This window comes from Falco peregrinus, chromosome 2, assembly GCF_023634155.1.
Source record: "Falco peregrinus isolate bFalPer1 chromosome 2, bFalPer1.pri, whole genome shotgun sequence".
NCBI lineage: Eukaryota > Metazoa > Chordata > Aves > Falconiformes > Falconidae > Falco > Falco peregrinus.
The window spans coordinates 79,186,132-79,196,448 of record NC_073722.1 but is presented as its reverse complement, the minus strand read 5'-3'; positions in this window follow the sequence as shown (position 1 = coordinate 79,196,448).

Sequence of the window (10,317 nt, the reverse complement as noted above, 5' to 3'; positions counted from 1 at the left end):
AAAATAGTATGAAACTTAAACTCAGAGAAAAAGATATTAATAAGAATTTCTGCTATGAGCCTATTAGGATTAGGCCTATTAGGATCTGCAGCACAGAAGAGTTCTGAATACATTAGTGGCATTGAGGCCTAGCAGTTCATAAGGTTTCCAACTAGATTTAGTATTTCAAGCAGTGATAGAGAAGTATTAAAGCAAGTGAAAAAATCTCATCTGGAATACCATGGGCAATGTTCCAGAAAAATAATTCTAAAATGCAGCCTTCAGTTAAGGGAGGTCTTGATGATGCAGGAAGTCTCTTCTAGGTATGCATTTCTATGCCTTTTGGCAAACTTCACTGTACAATGTCATTATTTAATCTTCACTAAAAGCCTATCTAGAAAAGCAGGGAAAAATAGATTTGGCCTCTGACTTGAGCTGGGGAGCAGGGACACTGACACTGAAATAACTCTTTATTTTCCTTATGCATCAGTTTTCCCATCTGAGAAACAACAAAGTTATTTTCCCAGTTTTGTAAAAATAATTAAGCTAATTAAATACTCATCAGTCTGAATGATGAATTAAGCACACTTTGCCTCTGTCCAGTACCATGACTCATGACTCTGCCTGATACTACAACTGAGGAAAACAAACCCATGTAGCGTTAATCTAGGCACTGGCAGTACCTAAACTACTACTGTCTCTTTTTATGAGCCCTTGAAATGCTTCAGATTCCCAGGGCACTGGTTCTGTCCAGAACCACTCTGGACTGGGCAGATCGCTGGGCTCCCAGGAGAACAGTCAGGAGACTAAGTGTTTCTCCAGCAGAACTGAAAGGGGCCTAGTACATAGGACGGTTTCAGGGAATTCCCAGTCTACGCCTAGAATATGAGTCATTTCCAATATGGAACTACAGAAATATCCAAAGCCTTTCCTGTTGAGTATGTGTCACTGTGCAAAGGATGCAAGATTATATGAGAGAAAAAGCCAGGAACGTGATTCCGCTGTCTGTTTGTTGGGGCACTGAAGAGAGAAAACCGAGTTGGGGAATCCTACTTTGATGTGTGCAGTTTCCACTGAAGTCTAGCAAGAAATATGCAAGTATGGTTTTAGTATTCCCTTGTCCACACTAAGCAATGCTAACTAGGCTGAGGGAGCCAATTCTTTCTTCCTTTCATCCAGTGAAACTGGGATTTGTTACTAAATACTGATATCAGTGTAATACGTTGTGTAGAGAACATCTCCCTCACAGCCTCTCAGAGGAGATGTGATTAGGCGACCATCAGCTGGAACAGATAATTAAACCCAGATTTTCTCTTTACTAAGTAATCAAACGACTAAGCCAGCAGTGGAGGGGGCTCCCTTCGAGGCACGTAGAGCAGGCACATCCTTTATGGGTGATTCACACGGTAGGAGGACACCTCCTGATGTACCAATGAGGTATCTAATATATGGAGACAAAGAGCCTGAAAGCTGAATGATGTGGTGCCTGTTCCCTTCAGCCCTCAGCTAGAAGGTATGATAGGATAATCTCCTGAATGAATGGCCAATTCATGAATCATATATATGACCTTTTTTTCAATTTTCCAGACATCCTTTTGGAAGTTTTCCAGTCATTGGAGAGTCTTTTTATCCCCAAATACCACAAAAGATTAAGGTGATTGAGAAATCCTCTCTGCAAAGGGGGAGCTTATTTTTAGAAAAGCCTTCAGATGTCAGCTTTAATAAGTACATGATGCCTGATCTCCATGGTCACATTGTGATGTAACTTGAAATGACCTGCTAATCAGAGAAAGCATTATTTTTAGGAGAAGATTCATAACAGAATTGAGTATTGCAGCACCTTATTTAAATATTCTGTCATCTGGTCTTTACAGCCTGGAGTTAAGTGCAAAAGCTCCCCTGCCTGATACACAAGAATTGCTGCATGAAGTTTGGATTCTCAACAGTGCATGTTCTGCGAAATACATTGCCATAGATAGCTAGGAGGTAAATCTACAGAATCACGTAAGATTTCCTCTCTGCTTGTATATAGCATGTCACATAGGTGTGTTTAAAGCTGAAAATAAAAAATAAGGTCTTCTTGGGGCCTAGAATATCTTTGTTTAACTGCACATACATTTAAACGATAAATGGAAGAGCAGTTGCCTATACTTTCTACTCAGTAACTCAGTGTTTATTGCCACTACAAAGATCCAGGTTCACCGTGTTTCTTAGCTTTACTGAGTTTTGATCTATGCCTCCTACTACACAGCTTTAAGTACTATGAAAGGCTTTTTTTGGCAAAGAAGTGGTTTTCCTCATGAAGGTGTGCTTGAGAGGCAGGTTCAAATCTGTGTTCTGGACTAATGGGTTTCTCGATATCCTGAGAAAGGGGGCACCAGGACATCAATTTTTTAAATTGTCCACTCATTCTTTGAGTCCAAACCAGCAAGATTCACAGCAGCAGTCGGTTATACAGGCAAAGTCAGGTCTGAAGGATTTCACCGAGGTTGTGGGATAACAGAAGTGGTTCATCATAATAAACCTTCTATTTGCTGGCAAGGCAGCTGTCCCTTTGGGCACTCTTTTGATGAGTAGACCTCTAGTAGGAAGCCTCACTCTCCCAGTTTGCAGAGAACCAATGCATTTTAATATTATCCAAATTTGGAGGGCTAATGTGATTCCAGCTAATTAAAACTGGCCAGCTGGTTGGATATGAGGCCTCCTCACTGCACGTTCATATTATATTCTGTTCATAAATGTGCACCGGGACATATCCTGTCCTCATTTCACAGCTGTAAATAAATCAGTTCTAGCTTTTTAGTAGTGTCAGTGAAAGCAAGGTTCCACTCACCTACTATTTCAAGGGTCAGATTTTAAATGGCATCATGTAGTATTGCTCCTCTGAGATCTTATACATCTGCGGAATTGTGAAGCTGAGCACTTATCCTAAGACACTCTTCTTACTTAACTTCAGCCCTTAAGGCTCCAAACAGCTTTATCTTCCGCTCCTTGTTGATTTTACATTCCAGTCCTTTAATCAACATGCTATGTTGTACCACATCATACACTGAAATTTCTATGAGGCATTTTACATCAACACTATTGCTTTTAGCAACTGTGTAATCTTATTTTAAAAAGAAAGTAAAATTCTATCTGCCTGTTGTGATTTCAGCCCAGACAGCAGCTAAGCACCATGCAGCTGCTTGCTCACTCCCCTCGCAGTGGGATGGGGGAGAGAATCAGAAGAGTGAGATGTCTCAAGGGTTGAGATAAAGACAGTTGAATAGGTAAAGCAAAAGATGAGCGTGCAAGCAAAGCAAAACAAGGAATTCATTCACCCCTTCCCACCGGCAGGCAGGTGTTAAGCCGTCTCCAGCAAAGCTGGGCTCTGTCAAGCATAATGGTTACTTGGGAAGAAGAATGCCATCGCTCCCAACATTCTCCCCTTCCTTCTTCTTCCCCCGGCTCTATATGCTGGGCATGATGCCATATGGTCTGGAATACCCCTTGGGTCAGTTGGGGCCGGCTGTCCCGGCTGTGTCCCCCCCAGCTCCTTGCGCCCCCCAGCCTGCTCGCTGGTGGGTGGGTGGGAGGCAGGTGACACCCTGACTCTGTGCAAGCACTGCTCAGCAGCAGCTAAAACATCCCTGTGTTACCAACACTGTTTCCAGCACAAATCCAAAACATAGCCCCATACTGGCTATTGAGAAGAAAAAAACCCTCTATCGCAGCCAAAACCAGCACACTGCCATAAACAGTGCTGAATGATTTCAATTAATGAATAGAAATACACGCACCTTTACTTCTCTATTAATTTATCAAAGTCAAGCTAACACATCTTTTCTGACCTGGATCATTCTGATCCCCCTTTTTAAGTAACTGGGGATTTACTGATAAGAACTTCAAATTTAATTTGCCACAGGAGATGATGTGGCAATGACTACGTTATATCCCATTCCCATTAAGGTGCAGCTATAAACACTTTATTTTCCCAGTTTTACAAAGCTCCTTTATGAATCTAAGCTTTACCAAAAATTAACAAATATTGAAATTCCCTTGAGACGAGTTGCTTGGGTTGGGTGCAAGTAAGGCCTGCTTCCCTAGATGGATATATTTAGTAGCTGCTGCTTACTAGCTTCCTCAGTTACTTTTGGAATAGACAGTATATAATCTCCACAGGAGACACTGTATAACACAGACTTCTCCATAACTTCAGAATTATTTATTTTTCAGTGGATATAAATATCAGGGGAATTTAGTTGGCTGGAATATAAGCATTTTGCAGCATAATTTACATGACAGTAAACTAAATTTACATCAAATGGACAAAATATATGATGCAAAATCCTGTTAACAGAGCAGCATACAGGAAAGCCTAAACTAGAACCAAACAAGTCAGCTACACAGACTGGCAGGCACAGCCCTAAGAGCAGAACACTCTTCCCTGGTGAACTATCCCAGTGGGTGAATGGTTTCCATCTCAAGCAAAGTGCTGGGCTGACCCAATCCTATTGTTCCCAGAATTTTAGGTAATAATCTTAGCATAACGCTTCAAAATCTCTTATTGATGAAGGCTGTTCCAAATAAGTTGTTACCTGCCCACCCAGTGCTGCCATGTACCATGTGGGATTGTGGACCGCCCCACAATAATGCCATCATTGTAACCTTCAAACTGAGGATCCAGAGGAACCTGTTGCAGGTTGGGAGGAACATGATTAGGCTGGATTTAAATTGAGCTAGAGCAGATGAGAAAACTCGAGCCATCTGAGAGGACTGATACCTCCTGAAGGCAGAATGCAGCACTGCAAAGATATATAAGCTGACATCCTAAAAGTAGTGTGGCCATGCTAGCAGAACTTTGCACGCAAATCAGTTAGCCCTTGGTTAATCCCCATAGTGATTTCTCTGGAGTGAAATTTTCCATTCTGCTTTCATTTTTGCAGCTGTTTCAGCAGTTCTTCATATGTCAGATGTCACTTGGTTGTTCTCATACTTCATTCCATTTTCTGTCACTGATATACCAGCGATGAGTGATGAGCGACTACAGAAAAGGGAGAGTGTTGCTGGAAGGTTTTTTGTCGGGGTTTTTTTTTTCTTTTTTTCCTTCTTGTTGTTGTGACCTGCTGTATATTAAAATGAACAAGTTCACATCTGCAAAGTGAGGCGTGAATGTTTATTCTATACACTGAATACTTGACAGATTCTCAAGCTTATTAGTTTCCAAAATATTATATCGTTTATTATACTGCTTATTTTCTTTGTATGGTGTAATTACAAGTTAGAACCTGATTTAATAACCTTGAAAACCAAAATGGTATTATTCAGCAGCTGTAAACATTGTTCTATGAGCAGATTTACCTAAAATAACTCATAATACTGCCTTAAGCTATTAATGCACTTGGTCCTGCAAAAAAAAATTTCACTCAGTATTAGATAAAAACCTACAAATCAAAGCTAACAACCTTGGGAAAAGAAATGGAACAGGTTTGCAAAAAGCATTTAGAATTTTCCACTGTTTCAACATGAAGCGGCTATTCTTAATACCATAATATTCACATAAGAATTAACTGATACAACAAATCTGACTTCAGTCTGATAACTGCATTGTTTTGAATTAGTCTGTGCAATGAATAACAATCTTCTCATCTATTCAATTAGCATTAATCTCTTTAAGTTACTTAAAGCCATATATTAGTCTCAAGTAAAATTGCAGATGTTAAAAGAACATTTTTAATAACTGGGTACTTTTAGTACAAGGATGTTTGAATGCCAGTGGTTTGCAGGAAAAAGAGCATGGTGACTGATCTTTCAGTGGCTACAGTAGTCCCAATTTGATTTAATTGCCCTTAAAAACAGCTTTCCCATTAATATGAGGATCTAATACTACTGGAAGAATAAATATGGTCCATGCCTATAAAAGTGGTAGAAGAGACTGAGAATGACCTTAAAATAATAATGTCTCCATTACAAAACTAGCACTGATTTCTCTTTCCATTAGCAGAATTCTGCTGTACTACAGGATTTACACTGGCATAAAAAGGATGGTCTACTGGCTGTCCTCTGCTGTATTTACTAAAGCAAAATTCCTTCTGCTTTCACAAGATACAAGACACTCATGGAAAAGCTGTTAGTATAATCACTTGTTAAAACTTATCGCACAAAAACCTTTTCTTCCCAAAATATATGAACCATAACAAATAAGCTTATATGACAAAATATTTTTGTAGGTAGTAGTAAGTATACAAGCATGCAGTTAAGAAGAAGATGAGTGAAAAAGATGTGTGATTCCTGAATGCTGAGGAGGGAGATACAAACTGGACAACAAAAAAGGCAACAACTCAGCTTCTGTAACTTTACCCAGCTCTCAGAATGATCATTCTGCTTTAGTATGACCTAGCTGGCCATGACCAGGTGTGGCAATGAAAATAGAGCTTACATTATTTCCTTCATCAAAATAGATCCAAAATCAATTCATCAGGCTGTAAACAGGACAGTGGAATTGAATGCGGTGAACCCACTGTTGAACTTCTTCCTCATTAACTTCCAATTACATGATGGACTGAGCACCCTTTCTTAGCTTTGTTTTTTATTTTTCAATGAATATAATGGAATTAACATTACTCAGTTCAGTGGTTCACAGGATTGAGTAGAAATGTGCTGAGCTATAGGGGATCAAGTCATATTTGCTTTATTTAAGCATGAACAGGCTTACCCATTCTACATGTGTGATAGGGCTCCTCGTGCAGAAGAGTTTTTAGGCTCTCATCCAATAGTGGAGTGGGCAGGATTAGGAATCTGATCCTACAAATCCATTTAGATTAACACCCTTTGTGTAGATTAAGAACTATCATCTCAAAAGTGGTTTACACTTTCAAATACGTTGTTGCAATAACATTCATATTTTGCATTGATTAAGGACTTCTTCAGGTCCACGTCTATTCACACAATTTGCTCTGGGCATTGTTAACGTGCTTTCTGAATGCGAGCCTAATCCTGTGAGGTACTGGGTTCCACCCAAAAAGATGCTCCAGCACCTTCAGATCCTGGTTAGATTGCAGGCTATTGACAGTAACTAGCTTGCTGAGAGAGCACCAGGGAATGACGATATAATTGTTTATTTCTACAGATCCACTCTAAATACCTAACTAGACATAGATTATTGTCTAAAGAGCAAATAGTATTTTTTATAAATTTGAACATGAATTGAGTGGTATTCTTTTCAAAATGGATTGTGACAGAGCACAACACATAAAAGTATCAGAAACATCATGTGAAATAAGTACTTCCAAGACCTACTGTCAACCTGAACACATTTTATGGCATGATCTGTGATCCAGATGGTAGTGAAGCTGAAGTTCTTATTTTTTCACGGTGCTATGGGAATAAGATACTGTGAGTCAATGCCAGTGTTTGATCAATAAAGAAAAATGTTGGCAATACTTTGGAATATTGTGCATTCTTAACTGGATGACGTGAATGCCAGTGATTAATAGTGGGATAGCTTTGAAAAATCACTGGAAAAAGCTTTAAAACTATTTTTCTTTGTAGTACATTTCCATTCAGTGAATTGGCAGGGAAATAACAATAAGAATTTACTGGTATGAATAACATATCATTCGTACATTCTTTATACTTTTGTCCAACTGGCAGCCCTTGATTCCCTTAAGATTTAAGTTTGCTGCAGCATTACCTGGATCTCTAGATATAAAAACTAATGTATGATTTGAAATATTGATATTAAAGTAGGCTTCTGTCTTATGTTCTTCTGCAGTGTATCTTAGTCAAAATTTAGCTGCTCTTCAGTATCTCAGATTATTCTAATGTATTTATATTCTACAGAAATTCTACCAATTATTTCTGTAAGAAGGTGTGGAAATAATTGGTATAATTAAGCTCCCAAGCCCTTGGCAATAACATTCATTCTTGTGAAAAAAATTCCTGTAGAAACTACACCTGCTTTTAAAACATATTAATGAATGATGGGATTAAACAAGATCTGTTCAAGAATTCTAAAAATATTAGAACTGTTGCCATCTACTAATGTTACCTGATATCTCAAAAGGCTTTTCCTATTTCTGAGTTTGGAAAAATGCATGGGATGAAAGCCTCCATGCTCTATCTTCAACCTTATTTGTGCCAAAATAATTCAGATTGTTCTGCAAACAAGGCAACTGACAAGAAACTCGGGGCTTACGATATTCTATGGCCCCCATGTTAAAGCTTTTTTACAAATTGCTACTGAGTCCAGGATTTAGAAACTGGTATTAACTATTCTGTTCATCATGTGTCTGCTGGCTTGTGGGTTTTTTTTAACCTAAATTACTCAAACTTACGAAACTTGAAAAATTACAATTTGCACGTGATGATTAGTCTTAAATTTTACAGGTCAGTTCCTTGGAAGCTCTTCACCTTTTCTCTGGGAAAGCTCCAGACAGCCTGAATAAAACTTTGGTGTGCCTCTGTAGATGATGCCAAACCTAGATTCAGATGAATTGTTAGCATACATTCTCTCCAGTTGACTCCATGCAGTGTGTGGAACAGGGAAGCCATCTTATTCAGAGGCAGAGAGATATTATCAATAAGGAGATGTATGTACAACATGTTTACACTAGGTTTTAGTCTGGATAAGAAATACATCTTTTGAAGCATATGTCTTACTATTGATTCCCATCTCATAGTTGTCTTGTAGAATTTGAACTTTCTTATGGAAGTATACTGAAAGGTCTCCTCCAACGTATCCACAGTGTGGATGTTGGGTCTGTAGCACCGACCGATTCACTTCTCTAGCCTGTGCCAAACCAATCAGTGCAATGAAAGCCTGAGTACAGTTGTGGGAAACTCATTTGGTGACATGATAATGGGAAAAAGAGGCTGCCATGGTAAGCAAATCCGGGCTGGAGACTGACAGGAAATAAGACAGGGCAAAGTGCAAAGAGACAAATCTGAATGCTAGGGAGCATCGGAGAACCAGTTATGAAGGCAAGGACGTGGACCAGGAAAGCTAGTACTTAGAAAAGGGTGGAGAGATAAGATTAGAAAGCCAAGACTTTCACTGAATAATTAGCGCAGTAGAAGTGGTAAATAAATAATTGAGAAGGGTGAAAGGGAAGAGGTGAAAAAGAAGACTAGGGTAGAGGCAGGACAAGGACAAATGAGAGGAAACATAGATGGTGAGTCAGAGTTAGGGAGGACTGATACTCCATGCATAGTCGAAGTACATTTGCTCCAGTGCCTCATCATTCCTGGGTGGTTGTGTCTGCTCTCCAGTTCCCAATTACTCCTCTGCTCCTGTTAGGTTTCTGACACTCCTCTAACCTATGGACTTGCTTGCAGTATCTTCTTAGATGGATTTCATTAACCAATTAAACTGTAATCTCATCTTAGCCTTGAAACAAGTCTCCTTGGAGGCTGGTGCTGTCAATGTGATTCCTGTTCTTTTCTGCTGAATTTGAACTTAAATGAAGGCTCATAGCTATATAATTCTCTCAGCATTACTCCTGCTCTGTGTGGACTGGAGTACTGGAAGACTAAAGAAGAAGTACCACAGGTATATAAAAAACCTAGTTCAATTAAACATACTCATGAGGCAAAGTTCTTAGTATCGATAATATTCTTTAGTAAACGTAAAACACGACATAAAAGTAAATCAAGAAATGCTATTTTTCTCCTCTGAACTCAATAAATGTAAATATTCAACTTGAATAGCTAATGTGACTGATCTTAGTATCTCTAGGCAGTCTGCATTCAGCCTGTTAACTGCTAGGTACGTCACAGATATTGGTAGCAAAGTTATGCTGCCATCCCATAAATACCTTCAGCTGAGTTTCATTTCTCTGAAGAGTTTCAAAGTTTCCAATAGAATATTCGTATATAAACAGCTTTGAAATATTCAGTATGAAAATGAAAAAAGAAAAATTTTCTAATGCTTTAAGCAGTTTTTACCACTGTATGAAATAATCTGTTTATATCTAGGTGTGTTTTGGATCATACAGTTTACCTTAATTTTACTGAAACCGGATAGAAGCATTCAACTTTCTAACTGTGTGATATATACTATTTTTTGGAACCGCAGTGGTTAGTAATGCTTGGAAATGCTAGTTAAAATTTGTATTCTGATTGCAAACCTACACCTTGCAATTGTCAGTGAAAAGGAAACAGGTAGAAAGACCAAATTCAATAGTAACTCAGAACTCAAGTTATTTAGAGCTGACATAGAGACATGCCACCTTCAGTCGTGATCATGACAGGATTTCATGCATGCTGACAGAACGTAGGACATTATTGATCAATAAATGATGTCATCTGATTAAAAAGCAGCCAGAAAGCTTATCTGGCTTCTGACAAGCAAAGTCAACG